Source organism: Bombus vancouverensis, chromosome 7 (assembly GCF_051014615.1).
Source record: "Bombus vancouverensis nearcticus chromosome 7, iyBomVanc1_principal, whole genome shotgun sequence".
Taxonomy (NCBI): domain Eukaryota; kingdom Metazoa; phylum Arthropoda; class Insecta; order Hymenoptera; family Apidae; genus Bombus; species Bombus vancouverensis.
Genome location: NC_134917.1, coordinates 17,707,250 through 17,734,211, shown reverse-complemented (window position 1 = coordinate 17,734,211; position 26,962 = coordinate 17,707,250). Strand labels below are relative to the sequence as shown.

General features: G+C 41.9%; 1 protein-coding gene across 1 annotated transcript in view; it reads right to left on the bottom strand.

Annotated features, from left to right (window-relative positions):
- The window catches only part of Oct-TyrR (Octopamine-Tyramine receptor), a 61,582-nt gene that overhangs the window by 11,372 nt on the left and 23,248 nt on the right, over positions 1–26,962 (bottom strand). Inside the window, exon 2 of the mRNA XM_033328017.2 lies at positions 23,982–24,156. The gene's annotated coding sequence lies outside the window, so the exon portion shown is untranslated. The remainder of the gene's footprint in view (positions 1–23,981; positions 24,157–26,962) is intronic.

The following is a 26,962-nucleotide window of genomic DNA, read 5'->3' as shown; positions in this document are numbered from 1 at the left end:
GCGGAATTCAATCTGTTCTTTAAGATGGAGAATGCGATATCGCCAGGGAAACGTTAATAGATTCCGTGGCGTGTTACATTTCGATCGATATTTGAAACGGCCCGGAGATTCATTCTCTCGCCCATCTTGTTCCCTTCGCTCAAATACACCTGCTGACAGACCGAGAATAATGAATAAAAATAGCTGCAAGCTGGAACACGCGCGCCCCGTTCGTCGCTCGTCCGATATCTCGCGGCGCCAAACACCGCGTATCTAGAATTTTCCTCGATATTTACGTGTCCTCGGTAAATTTTCTTCCCGTGTTCGTTACGCGTCCATCGTACGAGCTCGCCGTGGTACAAAGGAACGCGAAAGTGAGACGCGTAATTCGTTCGCTGATCACGTTCCTCGCCACCTGTCGCGCGTAAACAAAGTTTCTCGAGAGTTTAGAAAGGAAGCGCTCGGAAAAATGTACGTATTAGGCTGGGCGCATATGAAATTTTGCTTTTAATAAAATAAAGCTTCGGGCCAATGTGCATGGTTTTTCTCGAGCGTGGCAAATTTAATTAAAATAGCTGTATTATCCCAGAATTGTACAAAGTTGTTGGGTATTCTTCATCTACCGAGATAATTTGCCGCACTCGGAGATACCGTCTGGATGGAATAGACGATGCCTTTGATCTTCTGCGAATCAGAGATTTATGTTTCCAGCTACTTTCGCCTCGCTGTTCTCAAACTGAAACTCGTGCAAGAACAACGCAGAAACATTTGGACCATTCGCCATCACCGATAATGATAATTCGACTGTTTCGTTGTAATAAATCTTTTTAATATCGAATATATATGTGTCGGGTTAAGGTTGGAATTTTGGTCGTTTGACAAACCTTCGCTCGAATTTGCCATCGCGGTTATAGCTGATGTTTATTGGTACAAATGTGGTTATTACAAGAGGCTACAAACAATAGCGGCGATCGGATGGTGAAGATGTCGATGACAACGAACTCAGATTCCACGGTCCACGGGATGACGAGTGCCAACGTAATACACGATTCGGATAACTCTCTCGATAACTCAATCAGCAATTCGCCCAACGACTAACTAACTAACTAACTAACTAACTAACTCGTAATCCAAATGAAACTGCCCTTATATAGTCCTTTTCTGCCCACTCCTTGGGTCGATCTCTGTTTTTGAGGAGAGCCGCACGACTATTTTCTACTTCCGTTATTACACGTCCCTCCCGTGACCGTGGGTACGTTCGGTGACTCATTACGTCACCTCGAGCCCAAACCCATCGTCATGAACCTTAAGTGCCCGCGTAACTACTTCTTCGTTTATTGCTCAAATGTCGATGTCGTAAACATCTGGATCGGGGTATTGGGTTTTTTCGGGCATTCTAAAGAAAGGTCCCGATGTCCCTTCATCTCCGACATATACATATAATTTTCTTATTCTTCAACGAGGTCGATAATCCGCGAGATGATATTCGCTGGACAGATTCGAGCTTCGAAAGGCACGGCTCTTGAAACGCGCGAACCTGACAGGAAAATCTTCGTGCACCCTAAAGGTCGTTAGCGCGATCTTTATCCTTTTATCTTTAAAAGGATAAAGACCAGTTTACTCGATGAACGTTTTAGCCTCGATAAAGACACGATGTTCGAAGAGAGAAGCAATCGAGATCGAAGGTGAAATCGAGCATTCGTGTCTTAGCGGGATGGAAGCGTGAACCCGAAATGGATAAAGAAATTCGTTCTACTAGCTTTTGAGGATCGTCGGAATCCTCGTAGCGAGCCGGCCGGATAATACAAAACGGATCGAGCGAAACAGCCGTTTCTACTTTCTCGGAATCAACGATCCGACCAAGCACCCTTTTCTCGCTATATACATAGAGATAAAGAAACGTACGTAAGAGACATTTCGATTCGACGAGCTTTTTATCCGAAACACCGTTTGGTTGCGAGTTCCGAGGGTGAAACGATGCCATTATCGAGCGCGAGTTAGTCGCTCGAGCGATAAACTTCAAGTTCTTGTTCGAAGATCTTCGAGGCATGGTGCACAGTTAGGCTTTTTGTTCGTCCTTGCACGGAAATGTCAATCGATTCGAGTTTGCGCGCCCTTTCGCTTTCATCGACGAGGAAATGGAAAATGTGCATTATACAGGATGTTCGGTAATTGGCAGGAAATCGGGCGATAAAAGAACGATGCTTTCGTAAAATCGTTTCTCTCGAGGACTATGCCTCGCACGCAAACGCTTCCTTTTTACATTTTCCACTTATCTTCTCACGGGGAATCGCACTTTGCTCGGGCCAACCACCAATTACCAGCCACTCTGTATATTATACGTCACCGTGGTCGGGATTAATCGAAATTACACTCGTAAGTGGCGCACAGGCTTTTTGTCGTTAACATTCCCGTTTTCCTTTGGTAAGAAGAGAGGAAACGGTCGACCGGTGTTGTTTTTCCCGGCGAGAAATGAACTTCGAGCAAGTCGAAGTGCTGTGCAAACAGGACGACGCGTCGCTTCCTTGTCTTCGTAATTTTTAATACTCTCTGCCGACTCTTGTATTCTCTCTCTCTCTCTCTCTCTCTTTCTTTCTCTCTTCCTCTCTCTAACCTCGTTACCAAAGAGGGAAGAGAATCGATCTCTCCGCTTGCCGACCATGGAACTCGATTGCAGGTGAAGTCGAACCCGCGAGTCGTCTTACCGTTTAATTAAAGTCAGACTGACGTCCGATGAAGATTAATTCGATTATATTCTCGCGAGATCGAATTGATTTTATCGAAGGAGGAATAACTAAAGACGAATTTCTATATCGAATGGATATCTTCTTTCCCTTTTTCTCCGGGCCTCGTTTACTTCCGGCAACAAAGCAAATCAAAGTTTGCCGGAGCAATCGCAAGATGAAAGTTGAGACGATGTAACGCGTTCTATCCAGCGACACCTTCGGGGAACAACGGCGGTGCCGGCTGAAGGGACGCTCGAGAAAGTACTTAAATCCGTAATGAGCGGAGGATGGAGCGCGTGATATCGAGCGAACAGAAATGTGTGCCGGAGTGACGATACGACAGGTGTGATAAATGGTGGACCGATTGAACTGTGAAGCACGAGCAAACGACCGTTACAAGTAGCGAGGACCTATGTTCCATAGACAGACACGAATCTCAAAGATAAATGGAGAGAAAAGCGCGTGCGAGGATAAAATTGTATAGAAGATAAAATAAACGAGTGGAAGAAATACGAAAGAAAAAAAGAAAAACGAGGAAATTTGTGGTTACGCAAGAGGAGAAGATGAGAGGCTGAAGAGGCAGAGACTGCACATCGTGCGCTGCGTGCAAGTATCTTGCAAAAAGACGGACTGAACGCGAGAGATGGCGAAACGTAGCGAATACTAAGCGGCTGTAAGCGCATCTCGTACGTGTTACAATTCGTCGTTGATAAATCGTGCGAAACTCGGCAAAACTGTTTGGTTTACCACCGTGACTCTTAGTACGTTTTACCATAAACGATAACGCTGTTATTTTAGCAACGCTGAAACTTGCTAACCAGTTTGGTTCGTATAGTTAGGAGACACGTTTCTGTGAAATCGGTGCCTAAACTTATCTCTCTTTTTGCACAGCGTTGAAGATATTTCTCGACTCGGTTCGAGCGTCTACCGCTTCTACGTCCAAACTTCTACTTTCTGCTTGTTTCGTGTCATTATCCCGAACAGTTTTCTCACCCGTACACTTCTAAATCATCCTCGTGAGAAGAAGTTCAAATTCGAGCAACAGCTCGATCGATTTGATTCGAACGTAGCCCTACCGCTTACGATGCTATCCCCTCGCTTTCTACCTTGCTCCAAACGATTCTCTGACGTATATTCCTAAATAATTCTGCCGGCAGAATTGGAATTCGAGCGAGAGTTGCCGTGCTCCGCGTTACCTTCGCTATCTCGAATACTTTGACTACTATAACTCCCAAGGTTTATTAATATTTTATCACGGTACATAACCCAGTTACTAGCATCTTTGCGTGGAGTCCCGGTGAAAGCGTTACACCTTGCCTATCTCCCGAAGCTCCCTATCAAAACTCCCTATATATAACGTTCTCCTACGGTTCACTCGTAATAGCTCGGCGATAAAATCGGATGTGGATTGGCGAATCTATAAGAACGATCTATGCAGCCGTGAACGCAGTACGCTGCTACCTGAACACGCGGTACACGCAAACCACGTGAGTGTTTGAACGAAACGGCTTTCTGTGGGACCCGATCGTAATTTACTTTGGCCAGGGAGCCGACAAAGTTTCGACGAGGGCGGTTCCATTAGCAGTGCCCTCACGTTCCACGTGTAATCCGCCAATACCGCGCGCGCGACTTTAGATTTCCCGCTAATTTACCGTCTCGCTGTACTTCCGATGTAAATGGTTCGGACGGCTCGTAACTGCCTAGACCACTACGGTAACACGAACGCGGAACGTCCACGTGTAACCTCGTTTGAATCGTTACGTTGCGTCACGAGCATCATAATCTGCATGCAAACTCATTATTTCCGGCGAAAGCTGTTTCACCGTTGGTAAAAGCTGGTCGATCCCTGTAGATCGAGTCGTAATCGAAAAATTGGATGTCCCTCGGTTTAACAGCACGCAAGAAAACGAAAATAAGCGTTCGAGCAAGCGCGAATAATTGGCTTGGTCGAGTTCAAATATAAATTTCGTTACGATTTAATTCGCCAGCGATTAAAGTTTAATCGATGATACCGATAATATTGGTATTGCAGAGATTTTTACTCGATTTCATTATTATTCCATTGTTTAATCATTGCTCCAAACAAGAGAAAGAGAGAGAGAGAGAGATTTCTATTCATAACTTAATACAAATTTTCATTCCAGTTATGCTTATAAATCAAAATTAATCATACAGAGAATATTCGAGCATATTTCGTCCTCGCTCTCGTTACACCGATGAATATAAAACACTGTTTTTGCCACGAATTAAAACAGTTGATAAAGTTCGTTGGCTCGAGTATAATGCTACGCGTGCATACCATGCATATGTAATCATTTGTTCGGCTAAAATTGTTACCCCTTTATGACGATAATAATGTCAAATTATTTTGAAACGCGAGGACATACGATAGAGACACAACGATAGATAGTACTTTTCCTTTTTCTCTTCATCTCTCGTCAGCTTTTGTCAGAAGAGAATAACGCGCGAGTGCATTTTCACCAAGGCATTCGCTTGTTTGTTCCATTACGCGAGATCAGCCAAGTTTCCTAGAAACAGGAGGCGTGCAAGAAAAGGGAACAAGGATCCGTGGTTTTTAATAATTTTCTTCTAAAAGGTGCCACTGCGACTCTTTCTCAAAAGTAGGTAGAAAAAGAGTAACCTTTCCGAAACGATAGCCCCGTTTCACCGTTGATATTACCAGCAGGATAAAACCACAGACCAGACGAAACATAAACTCGAGGATTCGTGGGATTTCGTGTCACGCGCGCTGAGATAAGAATCGTGAAAAAATCGATAGTTTTGTCTTTGGGAATTCGCAGCACGAGTTCGACAATTACGAATATTGCTGCGTCGATTAAATATTAGTATACAATATTATTTTCTTCGAATAAACATTATCTACCAAGGCTACCTAAAAGCTGTATCAATCCATCGAAAGACAACATTGCGTCCACGCAACGTTTCATTTTCAATTATCTGTCGATCGACTTACGCGATCAAATTCTGGTTTCTAATATTATTATTGAGATATGTATAATTTAGTGTGCTACGCTAGATTAGCAGCGTAGTAGTGACCCGCGTATGTGAATGTGAATGTGTGGAATGTGTGTGCGTGTGCGGCGTCTCGAGAACAAAAGAACGTAAACTGTTCGGTTAACAGTCTGGTATGGAAGATGGTGAGACAAAGAAAGTGTTGAGACGCGTGCAAGTGCGTATCGATGAATATCTTTGAAATCGTTTATCAAATAAATGTATAACTACTTTAATATAAATTCTAAGTGTAAACTTAATGTTCCTATACCATTATTTCGGCAATTAAGATCCAAAATTCTCAACAATTATGACCATGAAAGAAGGATGAAAGATTCACTTCGTATTTCTTTCGATGGTTTTGTCTTTCAGAATTCGCAGAAATACAATATTATTTTCTTCGAATAAACATTATCTACCGAGGCTACCTAAAAGCTGTATCAATCCATCGAAAGACAACATTGCGTCCACGCAACGTTTCATTTTCAATTATCTGTCGATCGACTTACGCGATCAAATTCTGTTTTCTAATATTATTATTGAGATATGTATAATTTAGTGTGCTACGCTAGATTAGCAGCGTAGTAGTGACCCGCGTATGTGAATGTGAATGTGTGGAAGTGTGTGCGTGTGCGGCGTCTCGAGAACAAAAGAACGTAAACTGTTCGGTTAACAGTCTGGTATGGAAGATGGTGAGACAAAGAAAGTGCTGAGACGCGTGCAAGTGCGTATCGATGAATATCTTTGAAATCGTTTATCAAATAAATGTATAACTACTTTCATATAAATTCTAAGTGTAAACTTAATGTTCCTATACCATTATTTCGGCAATTAAGATCCAAAATTCTCAACGATTATGACTATGAAAGAAGGATGAAAGATTCACTTCGTATTTCTTTCGATGGTTTTGTCTTTCAGAATTCGCAGAAATACAATATTATTTTCTTCGAATAAACATTATCTACCGAGGCTACCAAAAAGCTGTATCAATCCATCGAAAGACAACATTGCGTCCACGCAACGTTTCATTTTCAATTATCTCTCGATCGATTTACACGATCAAATTCTACTTTTACATATCACGATTATGAAAGAAGGATGAAACATTCACTTCGCATTTCTATCGTTGGTGTTTCTTCCATGTGTATTCCACGATCGTATGAGAGTCAAAGATATCGAAGCAAACATCCATAACGTTATGCGAAACTATATCGTTCGATTGTTAATAGATCGACATGCATAAATGTGAGCGGTAACAACAAGCAAACACGACACGTCAAGGGAAACTTGATTCGCGAGCACAGCTTCGAATCAAAGGATGGATCGCGTGTCTGCCACTATTACTTGTTTACCGATTGGGTAAATGCAATCCCGAATATGGTAATTGAAGCGTTAATAGATATCAGATTATCAAGCACGATACCGCTGCAAACTTTCCATGCGTGTGATTGCGTTTAATTCGTGATTCTCTGCGAGTAATTAAGCCGCACATATAGCACTCTCCGAAGTTATTTAATCGAGAATAGTTCCGATTTCACCTGCCGTTTTCATGGGTTGTTACATCAACGAGGAAATCGTGTCGAACCATTTACGCAAGAAATAAAGTCGATCGAGTTGATTCGAATTACAAGTAGAAGAACCAACGATAGTTGTAAGATTGCCTTTGCTCGATTATCGGACTCGTCCTTGTTTTCTCACTGATCGATGTTCTTATTTTGCCACGAAGGTACATTCTGAACGCAACTTTCGTGATAAACGAGAAGGCAAATTCGTCGGGACTCGAGAAATCCCGTTTTCACGATGTTCGCGAAAGATTTTCCTCGTTATCTGTCCGTTCGTGTCCGGTTAATCTAACTGTAATAAAATAATCGCCGTTTCGCTCAGTCTTTAATCCACTTAATTGCTTCGTTCAAAGCTGCACGTCTAAATTAGACTCTCCTTGAAAGCAGCTCGACCAACACACCGCTATCATAATACGGAATAATTGAACGATCTACTACGCGTTAAAGCTCGTTTGTTACTGTTCCAATATTTGACCAGTGTGTTTCGAATTCCTAGACGATTTAACGCGAATTTAACGCAGGAAGGTTATTGACGGAAGACTCGTTGAAGTTGATCGAACAAAACGGCCCATGAATTAAACATAAATACGAATATTCCATCGTAATACAGAAAACGTTCGTGGTAAACTTTTATGAATAAATTATGCAAAACGTTTATTTGTCTACGTTAAAAGAATCACACTAACTAATAACGTAGAGTTTAATGTAGTTTAATGGTCGCGGATAATTCGGCCACGTATCGATCTTTCCTTTAAATTCCCCTTACGAACCTGCACGAAAACGAGCCTAGAATCTAAAACAAGATTCAAAGTATTTGAAGGATGTTCGCTACAGTCGAGATCGAACGGGCCAAAGGAAAAATTCACCGATGCCAAGAAAACGTTGGTTGCGGAAAATTTCAGCGAGTCCCGATGGAACCAGACGTTCTTCGTCGCCCGACATTTATGACGCGCGAAATGTTAATTAAGTCGACGGAAGAGAAACTTTTCTGTCCCAAAGGTTCCGCTCGAACGCGCTACGACTCGCGAAATAGAGAAAACCATGAGAATAGAAAGGGTGAAAATGACCCCGGAACGAGTTCAAAAATTGGCCCGTGCAGACGCGCGTTCAATTTCAGCCGATAACGCGGCTCTTCGTCGAAAATATGTGGCTATAAACGGTTTCTTCTCAAACCGAACGAATCCAGTTAGTTTTTATCGGCATTTTCGTCAGAGGATCGAACGATGAAATTAAGCGAATTAAATTCACGAAACGGTGCCGCTTCGTTGTTTTTCCGCGCGAACATCGAACGGTGTTTTCAAACGAAAAGAATCGTCTCTGAGTATAACGCGTTCCGTGTTAACTTTCCATTTGCTTCACATGTTGAATAACATGTTGTTACACATCGTTACCACGTGTTTCTAACACGTAACTAGCGATTATAGTAATTCGAGCCTTCGACTAGGCTCTAGAATATCGCGACGAATTGTCCAATTTTTGAGGAGGTTAATTTCTGGAAAGAAAAATTCTACGATGTCTGCGGTAACTTCTCGGTCAGAATGGCGAGGCACTTGGAAGAATTTCCTTCTATCGTCCGATATGCTTCCATCTCTTAACGTCTTACTTCATTTTCGCGATAGCAGCCGGACGTTTCTCGATCTTTCTTTCTCTCGAAATTTCACAGATTCTATAGGATTAATAGGAAGATCCCCGGACAATGCGATTTCAATACAGTCGGTCGTCCTAAGAACTTTGATGGAGCGTTACGCATCCAACGTCGCGTCTCATAGAGCAAGTCGTCCCCGGAAGGTGCAATTATCCCGGGATTAAAGAGGAGCTTTGACAACTAAAACTTTCTCACGATCATTTTCTCGTTCACCCACCGCGCATCGCCGATTCCTTCCATTTTCAATTTCCGCGGACAACCGCTAACATCACTCTTACTCGGCATCTTGCTTCTTCAGCTACGAATCGATCGCCAACCGAACGAAAGATCCTTTCGCGAAGCTCGCTCGATCAACTTCTCGTTTTATCGTCGATCTTAATCCTTCGCACTCTGAATTTTATTTCAATTTCATTACCAGCAGCTCGCAACGCTTTTAAGTGTTTTATTTGAAATTTACTTTAGCTAAGAAACAAGGCAATTTAAATGAATAAAGGAAGAAACGAATTCGCTGAAATACCAATTTTATTCACACTATTGTTGTATTTTGTAATTCTTAAGCGTATGATATATCTTTTTTTCTTTAATTTATTAAAATTTACAATCAATTCTCGCATTGAGAATTTTCAGTAATTTTTCTGGCGTGGCGCAGTGACATGGCTAAATATTTATAGTAAGTTAATACTTATTATAGACAAATATAATTTATAAGTATTATAAATAAGTAAATATTAATTAATTTAGATATCTAATTAAATCTAGCGTTTAGATCTAGCGGGTAGTGTCTCTTCAGCCTGCGGATCTGGTCCGACGTATCAAGTAGTCCAGTATGATATATCTTGAAACAACTTCCAGGATGCAATCCTGGTTTTCTCTCGCGCGTTTCACAAGAAAAGGTGGGACTGAAAGAATGTCGAGTGGGATTCGACAAAGGAGCTGCTGAGATAAAAAGCTGATGTCGACTCACACTCGACGTAGGAGTGTTAAGGGTTAAAGCCTTCGACGGGTCGTGGATTTTCGTAAGATCCGATGAAATCGTTGTCGGTTGTACGCAGAAATAATGGAAACGATGAAAGTAAGAGCACGAACGATGGGAACGATTCGTTGCAACGATTCATAACGGGTGCAGATCGTAATCAAGGCTCATTGCAAGTTCGTGGAAAACTAGCGGAAAACAGGTCCTGTATGGGAACATTTTGTTGGAATAACGGTATACTATTTCGTTCGATAGTATTTTCGGGTGGTAGGGCGCGTTCTGCATATAATGAATAATACAATGCGAAATTGGTGGAATTAGCATGGAAATGTATCGCATAGTAGGAAATCGGAATGTTCGAAGCTCGTCTGAATTTTTCATCTATCGCGCAAACATCGGTCGTATATTCGGCGAATGAATTGCACGAGCAGCTATTATGCTTGATCCTAGTCGACGATAACAATTGTTACGCGAGAAGTTTTCGACAGCAATGCGAAATATAGCTGGCAACATAATGAATAATGAATCACGAGAGGGATGCAGATCGCAGACAATTATAAATCATCTGATATATATTGGCTCCGTCAGTTGCGACGTTCTCCAAGCTTCCAGCAATCGAATTTCCTTAATTTTACTTAACGTAGAGAACGAACTGTCTCTCCATTGCGAACGTTGTTTCAAACCGATAAATCTTGTTTATTATTTCCTACATGACCATTGTACCGATTGACAAGTTCGATGGAAAAGCGATACGATTTTATCTTTTTCTTTTTTAATCAGATAAATACGGTTCTTTTATTAGATTCTAACGTCAATTTTCATAATATAATTGTTTTGTAATTACGTAAAAGTATTGTAGTATCGTGGACAAAAAGGCCTACGAGATATCGGGTAAACCATAAACAATGTCGCGAGAGCCGAAGCGCAGTCAGGCCCATCAACGTGTGGTCGGTCCTTCGATTGAATAGTTTCGTAGAAAAGGCCCACGTGACCCTGGCCACGAGTGTTTGCGAGTCTAAGAAAAGACAAAGGGATGCTAGAACAGGCAGTGTCGGTGGAGAAGCGAGAGAGTGCGAATCGAGAAGTCAGAGAGTGCGAGTTGCGTCGTCGAGATAGTGTTGCTAGTGTAACATCAAGCAAATCTCAATGCACAACAGAGACCAGGCCACACACCGAGGGCAAGATAGCATGCAGATGTCTACGCATCCTTACTGCGTGTCCTCAATAGTCTTAATTAAGGACATAGTTAAGTCATAGTTAAGGTCCTTCAAGACCAAACAAGTATCTGTAGGAAGCGTAGTTGCTGCCAGGTGAAAAGAGAATTCGCGTTTCGTCCCGGGACAACCGGTGGACTCGTCAGTAAGGCTATGCCAGGTAGTCCCTGCCTTAGACGTAGACGGAGCCTCGCTAGGTGCGGCATTTGTACCGTGACACCGTATATTCGACCGCTAGCGAGACAGACAGACTCGTTGTCGTCGTAGTAGTGTTGGCGGTTGGTACCCGCGGATCTTTTGTTTCAGGTTTCCTTTGCATTTATTGTTTGCTACGGATTGACACGGGAAAGTTAGTTTTCCTCGCGTTTGGTATCTTCCGTTGGCAATTTTCTCTCGGGGGCGGCTAAAACCCTTGCTGTTCCACTAACCTTCTTATTATCCAATCGGAAGCGATGTCTAGTGCCCTCATTTTCCTAACCAAAATTGTCATCAACAAATCCGATGGTCCCGTGTCCTTAGACACATCCACCCTTAGCTTTCCCCAGACACAGGATCGTCAGTAAAACTTCACTCAGTCTCTATCTTTGGAATAGTCGACACCTTTTACCCAGTTTCTACCCTTAGACCGGTCGCGTACTTAGCGTATCAGTGTAACTAGGTTTTACATAAGGTTGTTGCGGTGTATTGTGATTTATGTGTGTTGATTCAGTGTATATTCCATTGCGATTGCCGAATTCGTAATAAAGTTTAATTAAGGGAAAATTGATAGTTGTGTTACGACCCAGCTATTTTATTTTATCATCCAACCCTCAACTTCACGTGACACTAGCGTTGTCGTGAGAGTGTGATCCGCGTGAGAGAGCGTTTGATCCGTTGTGACGAGAGTTGCGAATTAACTATTGAGTTGTCTAGATAATAGCACGTTATTGTGATTAGTTCACGTTAAACAAGCATCGTTCTTCTGTTTAATCAACACCTGTACAATCCATTTATTGTAAATAAATCGATAACAATATCTTATTTCCGATACTACAGTATCTACTACGAAACGATACAAAAATACCTTGATCCGATTAATTATTACGTAAATGTAGCATTAACGTACAATAAATGTAGCAGTGTGCAAATATTCGTATAGCCAGTATAACATGCGCGTTTATTTAGTGAATTGAATTTAGCGAATATTATAAATTTTCAAAGTTCCAATGTAGAGAACCGTCAGAAACGTCCTCCGAGTATTCGACTTAACACGCAGTTGCTGAAATTCAAGATTTTCTCATCTGTATCACATGCTCCCTGAACCCTTCAATTAATTCATCTAAACGACCATCAAATCCTCTTTGCATAATCCTTGCAATCAGAACTAAAGCAGCTATTACTCTCGTTCCCTATCCCAGACCAAATATCAATCTGCGAAACGCGAACGCGATTACGAACACAACCGAGCACGATCTCGCGTGCAACGATAACGACTTCCGGTTACAAGCAAAGTGGAAGGTGCGTAAGCTTTCAGAATTTGGCTATGAATTTACGATACTATACGACCTTTCTCGGCTACGCTTACTGCGCGACATCAATGTAAACGTAAACGAAACATTATGATTGCCATGTTCGATCGATCGATCGTGGTTTTCCATCGACCGCGCGGAACAACGCAGGATGATACCGAACGCTAGCTTTCGAAAGTCTTTTACAGCCGTACAACTATTTAACAAATTACAACGAGAGCGTAGCCAATTAAACATTGCGGACGGAGCGCGGTACTGGCGTTGATTTATCGCCCTGAAACAAATATACTTGTTCGTTCATAATGATGAACCCATCGTGGTATTTGCCATGGAAAACAAGGGAAAGGGAGTGCGATAGACGAAGAGAATGAGAAAGAAAGTAATCCAGTTAATCGCAACAGTGCGTCCTAAGCGGGCGAAACGTTGTTTCTAACGTCGTTGCATTGGCATAATCTGTTCGAGTGACAAACTTCCAGACTATCTCTATGCTCGTGTCTACGATTGACTCGATAATGAGTGTCCGGAGGAAGTAACGAGGAAACTACGGGGACGAATTTTAAAGAGTGAGTAGTGGCTGAGCCGAATCTGGTCTCTCTGTTTAGCCGACTCGTTCGAAACAGTCGGCGATTTTCATCGAATCGTTTGGAATTCATTTCCTCTGAAGCGAGGAAAAAAAGAAAAACTTTCTGTTTATTCGGTATCCCTCTGTTTTCCTCGGTTTTTCCTCCAGAAACGTTCCGTCTCTCTTTTAGGGAGAGGGATACGCGCTCCTAAAAAATTATGGAACGTCCCGTTATTACCAGCGCTACGAGGTAACAAGATTTTTACTATTTATGTGCTCGAATCAAGATGTCTTGGCAGATGTACAACGCCATCGTGAATTCCTCTCTCTCTCTCTCTCTCTTTTTCTCTCTTCCTCTCTCTCCGCGCTATCTACGGGTAAAAGTTGGTTGCGGAGGTGACACGCGGAATTTGTTAAAAGTACGGTAAATCACGTAGCCAGCAGCTGAAACATCCTTCCAAACTTCTGACGGACATTATAAACTGCGCAAAACAACCGCAATTCCCTGTCGCGAGACACAGATGTTCAGACGTCCTGGTCTTATCACGCAGCGTCGCAAAAATGAACTTTCGTGTTTCGATACACTGGCGATCTTGTATTCTGCACTTTGCCAAAGTTACGAGACTTTCATCGTCACAGGATCTTTCTCTAACTCGCGAAGAATCCAATGACAAATGTAAATCATAGGAAACAAGGCGACGAAGTGGAGATTCAGCGGAAATTCATGATTCGCCGCGTGGAAACAATATTCGGGGAATATTTTCAAAATTCAGAATAGAAATGACTGTTTGGAGATAGTAAAGCGAGATTTAGCAGTTTTGTAGCTGTGTACACTCCCGTTCATACGTTTCCTGCAAATTCCGCACAATTTTTTAATTCCGTGTAAATTTCGCACAACGTTTAGTTTCGTACGAGGGGTGACAGTCTGTTTAAACGATTAACCGGCCATGATTTTGCAGTTAGCCGAGACGATCATATGATAATCAGTAAAAGCTGTTTCTCTAAATAACGAGAGAAGTATAATGAATTGAGAATTATACGTATTTGTCCTCGCAATTCCTTAAATTTAAATCTCATCGAAAAGCTTCGTTTGAAACAGCTGCAACACTCGGAAAACTTACCTAAAATTTCAACCAAAATGTGGAATTAGTTAAGAACGAATACGATAGAAAAATTAATGATATTTTCAGAGGATAGTGGTTGAATCGTGTGGTTTAAACGACGAGATAACTCGATGTTGAAACCGTCAAATATACAGGGTGGTTGGTAACTGGTGGTACAAGCGGAAAGGGGGTGATTCTACGCGAAAAAAGAAGTAGAAAATATAGAATAAAAATTTTTCGTTCGAGGCTTTGTTTCCGAGAAAATCGACTGTGAATTTTCGCTCGGTACGCGTGCGGTACGTTATAACGGATCTCACTGTAGATCGTTGTCTCGATGGAAAAATTAAAAAAAAAAATTAAAAAGAAAATTTTTATTCTATATTTTCGACCTCTTTTTTCGCGTAGAATCACCCCCTTTCCGTTTGTACCACCAGTTACCAACCACTCTGTATTTTAAAATAATTAATAAATACAAGAGAATGTTCCCTAAGACGCTCAGTACTAACTGATTCGCCAAAGACTGTGTATCGATCGCTAATAAAATCGCTCGAGACCGAGATTGAAAAATTGTTCACCTTACGATCGCGTTCGTTTATTTATAATGGTCGGGGGAGTATCGGAAAATTGAAATTTGACTTTGTTCGACGGTTGCACGTAGCGGCAACATTGTTTTGCCTGGAATTTATTTATTATTAGATTATGTGTGTCCTAACGATGTTGATACTCCGAGGTAAAATAACAACATGATTCGAATTGCCGTGTAGCTCGTGTGCCGCTACGTATAATATTTCATTAAATCAATAATAGCGAGAATTGGTTAAAGTTATCGTAAATAAAAATGAGATTTTTATTATAACGTCGAACCTATGAATCCTTTATTTGATTTCCGTAAGATTCCATCATTTCTATGCATCTTTCCACAAGATTCAAATCAGATAATAATTTTGCAATAGCTTTCTAATCGTTGCGAGAATAATCTCACTATCTGGAAATGTCCTACCATTTACAAACAGATACGTACGGGGAATCTGCAAATACTGTTACCATTTTCGAGTAACCCTGCACCAAAAACAGTGAGAGGCCCTGCAGGTCGTTCTGAACCTAAAGTTCAGGTCCTTACGACCTCGTGGATTTAATAGGGACAGTGAGACATAAAACACGCGGTTGCTAAACATGGGGAAAGCAGCACGTTCGTGCAGGAGAAACCTTCTGCACAAGATTGGTAACCCAGGTCGGACAAATCCGTTCTGTTATGGTCCGCGAGAGCGATATACCGACGTCGTAAAATCGGTTCGGAGTTACGGTTTACATGTTTCGAGGATCGAAATTTTTACTATTACTATTTTACGGTCTCCCTATATCGCTTATACCAAGTATACTGAATTTCACGTCTACCTTTATATCATTGAAACGATTTTTACTCTAATGAAAGAGATAGCAAACGAAGCGTAACTTTTTAAAGACATTTTTTTTTTGTTTATTATTATTTACAATCAATTTTCGCATTGAGAATTTTCAGCAATTTTTTCTGGCGTGGCTCAGTGACACGGCTAAATATTTATAGTAAGTTAATACTTATTATAGACAAGTATAATTTATAAGTATTATAAATAAGTAAATATTAATTAATTTAGATATCTAATTAAATCTAGCGTTTAGATCTAGCGGGTAGTGTCTCTTCACGGATCTCTCCTGCGAATCTGGTCCGTCGTATCAAGTGATCCAGTAATTAGGGGGTTTCGATGTTTGTTGACTCTTTTGCCATATCTGTCGCTATATTTTGCTATTTCCTCTTTGACTGTGGGTATCTTGAGGTCGCGATGTATTAGTTCGTTGGTGACATACCAGGCTGCATTTATAATGGATCTTAGCGTTTTCGATTAGACGCGTTGAAGTATTTCAATGGTGGAATTACTTGCTGTTCCCCATAGTTGGATTCCGTATGTCCAGACAGGTTTTATTACGGTCTTATAGAGGGTAATTTTATTTTGTGTGCTTTTTAAAGACATTAGGGCGAGAGACCGTGTCGAAAAAAAAACGCGTAAATGTTTGAAGTAGAAAAGTGGAGAAGTTTTCAAGAATATCGAGAAAATCAAAAATTCCGTACGTATAATTCTCGTTTCGTAAGAAACGCGTCCCTGTAATACCCGAGACTCTTGGAAGTGAAATCGATCAATTCCACTTTTCGTCAAAATCTCGATTTCATTATTCGCGCGAATATTGAATTTCCAAGAAAACGGATTACCTATTTCCGTAAATTGACTTATCACGAGAACATGATATAAATAGTAATAAATTTGAAAAGAAGAAATTCCAGAATTATTTCTAATATCTATATCATTTTTATCTCTATCATCCCTATTTCTTATTTCATCTTCGCAACCTCGTTAATCATCTTTCTAATTTACAGAGTTGCTCGGTATGGTTTGCGAACGACGTTGTTTCGTGTTGTTTTGTAGCTTGATGATCGACGTTTATTTTAAACGAGCGTTCCACTGTGCATCCTCGATGTGTCGTTTGTGTCTTTCTCCTCTCTAGTCTCCATGATCTTTGATGTTCTTCAAAGGATGACAATTATGTAATACGTTAATTATGCTGCGACTCGTGCGATGTTGCAGTGTGTAGCCTTAATAGCGAAAGGTCCGTGAGGCGTGAGATAAGCTCGCGTAATCAAAGCATTCCATTTCACGTAACTTGGCGTGATATGGCATGGCATGGCGTGACGCGGCCAAGTATGTTTCTGCATTCATGCACTTTTGAACGTACTCCCTTGTTCCTTGAGGGTCACACAACCTCCGAGCACGATAAAGGGGCTAGAAATTTTCAAGGACTGCTCGAAACTTTTCAAATTCCGGCCAGTTTCTTGCCTAGCAATAAACGTCCCACTAAAGGGATAATTGCGAATCCCGAGCTTTCCGTTAATCGTAACTCGAAGCCCACGATTTATAACGAAAAACGTTTCGTTTATAGAAAAAGGAGGAAGAAAAATTTCTTCGACTATCGATTTAATTAACACGGTGAGGCTGATACGGTTTCGTTTAACTCGAATCCTTGTCCATCGAGATAAAATACTAATCGCAAGGTTCAAGGCTGAAAAGAGAAAGATTTCTTATTGTTAGTCTCTCGAAAATTTCTTTTCCCGCTGGTAACGAGATTGCGCTCTATTCGAATATTTAGATTAAGATTAATTTGTAAATTATTTAGACGAAGAAGTAATATTCGACCTGAATCGATCAAACCCTCGGAGGGTTCATCGAAGAACGTTTGAATACGACGAACGAGAATTACTCAGGGAAATTAGTTGATTAACAAGACAGGAACTTTGACGCTATGCTTCGGTTACGATATAACGTAACACGTAATAAATCATTCCGATAAATCTTTCCGATGATCTTAAAACATCCTTTATAGGTGTTGCAGCCCTCGACCCGTGAACGAAATCGCTATAAAAATTCATGCGCGATTGACACTGTTGTTTAACGTAATTTTAGATAACGCTTACATAATCTATCGCAGCTGTTTGCATGCTCGTGTGAAAACCCGTACTGGACTCGGCCAGTTTGCTAATTATCGCATAATCTAAAGCGAGCAACTCGCGTGCAAAGCGAAACTGGCTTAATGAGTCCCCCGAGAAAAGTAGGAAAGAATCAAGGACGATCGTTGGATCGAACACTGACAACTTGGCTCTGACATTTTCGTTGCTCGAGACGAACAAAACCCCCGTGTTTCATCGCCATTCTCCATCATCTTTTTCCCATGTTATCTCTCGAAAAACCTAACTGTTCGACCAAAGAGGAAGAAAAGTCACGATCGAATCTTCCTTTGACCATGACGAAGTATCGAGACGAGACGAAGAAGCCTGGAAACAACGTCGAGGAGGACGATTTAACGTTACTGAGAATCTGATTTTGCGCGAACGAACGAACTCTGAGATTCGAGTTTCCACGAAATGCCGGTTTCCAGTTCGAACGGTCCATCTGTACCGCGGAAAAGTTTTCCTAAATCTCCTAAGGAATCGGCTAGACTCGCTTTCCTTCGCTCTCTTTCCGCACGCAGTCGCGATAAATTTCGTTATCGGAAATGTACAGAAACTTTCCAACAACTTTCAAATTACCGTCTTACTTCCGGCAATCAACGGTCGTCGGATTATTACACGAACGTTCTTCCACCGAGAAAAGTATTTCAGTATAAACTTAGTTCCGTGTAATTTGTATAAATTAACTTGTCACGCACTTCTACGTTCGTTTAATGATAATTTAAGTGGCTTATGGAATAACAATTTTCAATCGCCGTAGAAAAAAGAAACGTGTAGCGCCAAAGCATGGATTACAAAACATCTAAAGTTAAATCTGTTACGGGCTTCCAATTTCCGCACTTGAATCTTGCTTTTTTTAATAAACGAAGAGACTTCCAACCATCTGTCTGCAACCTTATTTTTCCTGACGTCGTTTGCATACTGGGTTGTTCGAGTTCATGCGGTCTTTTTCTAGGTTTCTGTGTTCTAAAAAATGCAAAAAAAATTCTTGATAGCTGCTGCAAGTTTGTAGAATATCATCCGATAACTTTTATCGCTATGTGTTACCTTGATTTTCTGAAAAAATTACTCGAAATTGCTTAATTTTCTGGTTAAAAACGAGACGCAAATGTTCTAACAAATTCTCCCAAGAGATTCAAATAAAATTACGCGTATAAATAATTCTTTTGTTTCTTCCTCAAAGTCAAGAAATTTATCAACGACCAGAGATATAGGAAAAATGCTAGAAAATCCCGTATTCCTTTACTTATAATCGAATAATCGAAAGAAAGGAATATCATCGGCTCGTTTACCTTGACGCCTGTTTATATGGCGTAAATCATAAAGTGACGCACGAACGAGGAAACGAACGAAACAGTCGCGTACAATGACAGTTGGAGTTCTTGGGTCTTCACGGACGGAAGGAGCATCATACTTCGTGAATTTTCTAGCGACGTGACTTTTATGAAACGTTACGTTCGAAGGATACGCGGGCAAAACGTTACACGCCGCGACGCGAACCATAATCTTTTCTTTTCTTCTTCTTGACGACACCGGTTTCTCCTTTTACAATTACGCGACGCCGGAACAACCAACGCTAGCATTGCTCGTACTCTCTCGCCCGTGAAAACACTCGCCGACAGTGCAGGCGAATTGTGTATTCTTCGCCCGCGACTCGTCCAACGCACGCGAATTTTTTACGGCAGGCCGAGAAAGGTGGAAAAATGGTACTTTCGTGTTTCGAGTCTGCACTCTTTATTCTTTTGCACTTCCATTTAAACGTACTCGTTACTTTCGTCAAGAAGATGACTTCCTCTTCCGTATTTTATTATACAGGTCGATACGTTTACAAAGACCGTGTATACACAGCAACTCGTTATCTGTGCGTCTCGTTACCTCTACGTCACTTACGTCTCGGTCAGAGTTCCGTCTCGCTGCGATCTCACTTACAAATCGGTCCGCCTTTCGATATTAAGCGAAACGCAAAGAAATTTGCCGCGTCTCGTCGACCAGAGACGATACGTTTTCCAAATAACCAGGCTGCATGGAGGAAGAATCCGCGGGAGAATGGAAGAAGCTTTGCCAGTTACACTGCGCAGGCTTTAATACACTGATCCCCTAGGAGTGGCTTCTCCCTTGTGTTATGTCTATTATGAGCATTCTATTTCTTTTTTCTCTTCTTTTCTCTTAGCACGCAAAATCACGAGAAGAGAAGACGAGGAAGAAATAGCAGCGATACCGCGGCAGAGTCGCCGCTTGCCGCCAACCAGAAACCATCTCGTTTGTCGACGATTCAGTTTCTAAGAAGATTGATACGATGCCATCGATTTTATTGAAAAATAATACCAGTCGAACGGCGTGTATTGTGAAAGGACGTTTACGCGGAAGCGATCCGTCGTCACTTTCTTCGTCGGAACGACCCCCGACCTGCCTCATCTTATACACATATTTTCTTTAAAAACTCAATTTATCCCCATCGTACCGTCCTATTCCAGGCTCCTTTTCCTTCTCTTCTTCTTTCCTCCTCCTCCTCCTCCTCCTCCTGCTCCTCCCCCTATTACTTCTTCGAGTTTAATCCCAAGGAAAAGGATATTAAATCAGATAAGCGGCGTCTCGCGGGAAAATGAAAAGTCGACGAATCAAAAAACGGAAGATGAAGAAGGGAATCAGAAACGAGAATTAGAATGCATCGAGGACAAAAATGGGGCAAGGCTTGAGGGGTGCGCATACGCTCCATTCACAGAGCAGGCGTACGTGTACACGTAGAGGAGGCCTTTCTCGACCCTCGAATAGACAAAGAGGAGTAAAATAGCAGGCGAAACGAAGAAAGATGGTGTGCACGTTGACCCGTTCGTGGTTTCTTTATTGCTTTTTGCGATAAAGCTCGCGCTAAAGATCGACCTTAAAGCAGTTCTTCGTCCTCGCGAGTAGCGAGAATTATAATGTGGTGGACGTTCGTCGGATAGTAAAAAAAGATTTGTTAAATTCCATCGTTCGTTCGTTCCCGCTAGGTTAAGACAGGATTATCGAGCCGAGCTCAAGCAATTCGACGCGCGATTCGCCAGAGATTACCGACAATTTCGAAACGATCTACAGGGTGGTTGGTAACTGGTGGTACAAGCGGAAAGGGAGTGATTCTACGCGAAAAAAGAAGTCGAAAATATAGAATAAAAATTAAAAAAATAACGTCGATCGAGACAACGATCTACAGTGAGATCCGTTATAACGAGACGCGATAAAGTGGACGCGTACCGAGCGAAAATTCAAAGTCGATTTTCTCGAAAACAAAGCGTCAAACGAAAAATGTTTATTCTATATTTTCGACTTCTTTTTTCGCGTAGAATCATCCCCTTCCCGCTTGTACCACCAGTTATCAACCATCCTGTATATATATATTTTTTTCAATATTTATTAAAATTACAATCAATTCTCGCGTTGAGAATTTTCAGTAATATCCTGCATATTTGAAGAAGATCTATCGAGCTCGTGATCAACGTTGTAATAAACAATAAAATATATCGCGTACATTGACAACTGGATTATTCGAATCATTTTCTTGTTCTCGATATTTTCCTCTCGCGCCACCCGAAAGGTACACGATATTTTCTCATCTTTTCGTTGTTACGTCAAAGGCCAACGGTGTCTCGCGATATACAACAAATTTGTCTATTCGGTGCAAAATTCAAAACTGAATTGTTTAAACGTTGAATGTTGCGTAGCTGGAATAACTTGCACGTCGCTATTGTCGGAAACCGACAAATCAAAAGATCTACAAACTCGTAGAGCACATTAATTTCCTGTTCTTTCGTGCTCGTTCGAGGTTGCTATAACTTAAGATGCAAATCCTCTGGATGGTTCGCCCATTCCTCTAATCCTAATTCGCCATCCTGACGGCTAATTAATACGGTGGCCATTTGTCACAGTCGCGATAAACCATTTCGCGAATCGCCATTGTTTCGAAGTCGACGTCGACGTCGACGTCGACGTCTCTATACACATCGCGTGCGCTGTTTAAAGCAGACGTCTGTTATTTGGTATAGACAAATCGAAACCAGCGTAAACTTATGGACGCCTTTACGAAGGTGGAATCTTTACGAGGACAATCGACCGCACGGCTACATTTTCCACCGGCGATATCGTAATTCGACAACGATCGGCCCGTTAATAAAGTAACAATAAACGTCGGACCTGGACCACGAAGAGCACCACCGGCAGCAGTTCGAGCAGTCCTGGGTTTGTCTTTGTCGCCGAGGCAATCGATAGAGCTTAATTGACTCGAACATGAGAGAGCATTCGTACGTTCAACGTTACATCGACTCCGTCGGTGAATCGGGTCACGGTTTCGACTGTTCCGAAATTTTCGAAGGCCGTTAGTCGAGCCACGTTAAGAGAAACTCGATCGTGTGGTTACCGCTGCTATTTCGTCCAGCCTTTGTACAAAAAATATATATATATATTTCAAGAGGAAATCAATCGTTAGCGTTCAAGAAAGCTGAAAGCTCTCGACAAATTTTCGGCTCGTTGTTGTTACTCCTTCCGATTAACCTTATTGTCGCGTGTAAATTATTCCTATAAATTTAATTGGCAATTGAATATTTACGCTACCGATCACAAGTGCATCGTGCCAGATATAAAGATAAAAGAGCGGAACTAACGTAAAGCAAAAAAATGAAATAACTGAAAGAGAGGAACAGCGAGAAATTGCGAATCGCTCGTTTTCCTTACTTTGCCATTTCTAACGTTAACGCGTATACGTTCGCCGAAGCAACTCTCAAGAACTCGTTGAAAACTGTGTAATATCGAAAACGAGATAATCGAAATGACACGGAGGTGTTAGAAGAAAGGTATTGTACGCGAAACATAGATAAACGATTGACTACACAATGGGCTGGATAAAGGGCTTACCGTGAAGAGTGTTTCGCGTTTTATATCATCCAATATGCACCGCCCCCGTGCCTCCCGCATTATACACGCTCCAAGTGACGAATTAAACCTCCAATTACAACTTCGATTAATGACCACCGTTGTGGCTGGATAACAGCAGAATTTTTCAAACCGAACACCGGGCAGCAAACGAATTTTGTTTTTTTGTTTGAAACGTTCATCGTGTTAGTGGCTGCGTTTTCCGCTGCAACGAGATGAAATAACTCCCGGTGATTAATCATCTCGTTAAAAAACTTGCAGCCATGGGATTGAACACACGCGATGCACCAGCATCACCGAGTGTCCGTCCTTTCCTATCGATACACCAATTCCCGTTACTCGTACGTTAAAAAGACGTACGCGGAGTATTTCTGGTTATCGTCGCGTGTCCAGAATTCTGGCTCGAAGCATCTTGACTACTTTAATGGCATTAAGCGATTCGTTGAAACAATTGGAAGGTAACGAGGCGGAACTATGGTTTGAAATTGTTCGAAATTCAACAGAGATATAACTTTCAATGGAATGATTGTTTTACGGTAATTTTCCTCTCTATTTCCTTTTCTCGGTTGGGGAACGTAGACGTTATAATAGAATCGCACAATTTATGACCTTTGCCACAGGCTTAATAGAAAGTAGGTGTCGCGATATTTTATAGGTTCAGTGACACGCTGATCGGCGATAAATTACACAATCCATCAAGCAGCTACTCGTAACGAAAGCAAAACAACGGCGCGTATTTGCTGGTTGGAAAATTATTTTAAAGACCTTGGTACGCGTGGCGATCGCGACGAAGCTGTTTGAAGAACATCGTGAAACTTAAAATTGTACGGTTCACGTATTTCCAATATATTTGTACCGCGAATACGTTCGTACGCTGCCACGTTATATATTCATTTGTTGCGTATAAATACTCGCCCCAGATGCTTCTCGCGAAAAATTCCTTGAAAAATGCAAGCAAAAGTCGATGAAATGCCCCCAAAATACCCACGTGCAATTCCATCCACTGACTAAATGTAAGAATTTTCGCGTATCAACGATGACACCGATAACGCGGAGTATACGATATCATCGAATCAGCCACGATAAAATACGCTCGATAGAAAGAATCGATAGCAATTTAGATGCGAAAATCGTAAATAAAAAATAGAAAAACGGAAAGCCGGTTGAAAAGGATATTTTGAGAGGAACGACGGACAATTTAACGAAGTTTGTAACTTTCGCAGGGAGAAAAATACGATAACTGCTGATGATAACGCTCACCGTCGATCCAACGTCAGGCTGCCAATAGTCGTCCGGTCTTCTCTGTTCGAGGCTCGGCCGTCGTATGCACGCCGCGCGTCACATTTTTGGTCGTCAGTTTCCGGTAATCAGCCCTTCGATCGGTTGGCTCGTCGAGCCACAGCGGTTCGTCAATTTCTATCGTAGACTATATCGTCTGTGCAGAAGAGAAACAGAGCTAAATTAAGACGTTGGACGATCTTCGTTGCAAAGAAAATCGTCGATGGTTTAACTATGGCGATGTAATTGTACTTTTTTCTTGTATTTGTAATTATACCAGCTAGGTAATATCGAACTTCTCTGTTGGGGGGAGTGCAACGATCGAAGAGAACGTAACCGACTAATGGACGACCAACTAGATTTACGCGTTCTATCGAACTAACAACGGAACAAAAGAAAAACTGACTCGATAAACGTATAAATGACACGCGGTGATTTATGCTGGGCCAATCGCGCCACTTCTAATTCCCAGCCAATACACATTCTATTTAAGCCAGGCCATCGATCCTTCTTTCCTTCGACAGGCATTCTCATCTTTTACGTTCAATCTCGAAATTGAAACATAACGAACGATAGGAATAATTGAAATAAATCTTTTAACCGCTAAAACTTATGAAACGATCGATCAGCCAGGCTTGTTTAAAGCCTTAACGAACTCCCCTTAGGTCGGTTAATCCTGCTTGATCAGTAACTAACGACTAACACCACTCTGAATACTACTTGATTGCCAAGTACAGACTAACTGATTGCTTCCAACTCTGATTGCTAACCGAATCCGAAATGCTGATTCCAACGCTTAAGTTACACACCCATCGACGACTAATCGCAACTTTATCGCCATAAAACTATCGCACCTTGTATCTCTAACGCGAAAAGGAGGCCTTCGTGGGTGCATAAAAAGGACAATCTCTGTTACGTCGAGCGACACTCTACCTGGCCAGGCCACACACCGCGGGCCAGACAGACACCAGATGTCCGCTCATCCTTACTGCGTACTCTCGATAGTCTTAAGGACTCGTCGTAAATCCCAGTAATTTGCTAGCTAAGGTCCCTCAGACAGAACAAATATCTTTTTTCTAAATCACTTTCTAAAAAGTATTGTCTACTACGGCTTGACAATGGAAAGTTAGTTTTTCTCAAGTACCATACTTCCTACTAGTAGCTTTCTATCGAGGGGGCTAAGACCTTCCTAATCCACCAACCTTCGTTTATCCAATCAGAAGCAAGGTATACTGCCCTCGCTTTCCTGACCAAAATGTCACGAACAAATCCGATGGTCCAGTGCACTAGACACACCCATCGCTAACTTTCCTCCGACACAGCATCGGCACTGTAACTTACTTCTTCTACACTGCTAGAAAAGTCAACGTCTAAGTGTAACTCACATCAACTATCCAAGTCGGTTCTCGGGATTACCGAACATTCACTTGCTTTATTAAGTATCCTCTAATGCTACGTCCACCAACATACTAAATTCAACTTTAAGAGCCTTGCTCTATTGTGCATATCTACCTTATCTTCGTGCGACAAAGTGTCATCTATGAATTACATCTACTCAACAGTGTAACTTGAGTATTGGAAATAAAAACCTTATAATTCTATGAATCACAGTGTTACACCCTCTCAACCACCCCTATTATCTTAACGGAAATCAGGGGATCGATCGACTCGCGGTGTCGATTATTATAATCGTAACGAGAATTTACGACTCCCGTTGACGTCTCTCCTCGCGATTGCGTCTCCACGCGATTGGTCGAAAATACAATCTCTGTCGCTGTTGCGTTGCTGGAGAACGTCGATTCTCAATTTCGTCTGGTCGCAGTCCCGTGAACGACGCAGGGTCAAGTTTAGCCGATCTTGGTCGGATTAACCGTGGCAGGTTTGTCGGCCGGAAGCACGTTCCGATAGCGAAAGAGGGTATTTTGCAGCGCAGCCGCGTTTCTACGCCAGTAATTCGGAAATTTCGCTTCTCCTTCGGCTTCGATACGAACGAACAGGATTTCGCCGTGGCCGTCGCGCCTTCGCAAACGGAAAATTTAATTCCAGTCTTAACCCAGTTCCGGAAGAATGCGCACTAAGAAGGACCTCGAAACGAGCGTCGATACGCTTTTGCATGCGCCACGAGACCGCGTCGAAGCAGCTCGAATCAACAAAGCCAACACACACAACTAGAAATACCGTATAAACAGAGAATTCGACTGTCCGATCCTTCTACAAACCGGAGGAGAGACCGTAGTCCTCTTTTCGTTGAATTGCGCACGAAACTAGAATTCGTGGAAATTCCCATGCGACGTTGCACGTATTAACATCGGCCCCTTTGTTGATCGTGCAGGAAACTCCATGTCGTATAATTAATACCATTGTACGAGTTTTCTTGTTTGAACTGCGGAATCCCTAATTATTATCACGGTTGTAGAAATCATCCAAGTTACCAAGTTACTTTACCTACGCGTTCCGGCGAGAACACCGGCGCCAATGGAAATGAAGATCACAGATGTCGTTGAGTTTACAGAAAGGGTGAAGGTTGATGGAGCGATTGTTTGATGTAAAAGATTGATTCCTAACACGCCACGTTTGTGTATAATACGCGATGTGATCGAAGATCCAACGGCGAAAGTCAACGAAGTGGCGATTTAGCAAACACACGGTATTTCAAATTCTTCCATAAACCATCCATCAATACGTACAGGATTACGTATTCCAGGATCATATATCCCGATCATCGAGGACATTTTTCCACGTGCGAGTCGCTGGTTTTCCGTCTCTTTACGGCCAGTCGTATATCGATGGAACTGCCGATCGAATTATCGTAAAATCGTCGAGTCGGCCGAGTTCACGAAGAAATCGTCGTAGCACGTTAACGTTGTAAAAAGTCGGCTGAGAAAAACTCGTTTCACGCTACGTTTTCCACCTACCGTCGTCGATTCGAACGATTCAAAAGCTATTAATTAATACGCAGCCGT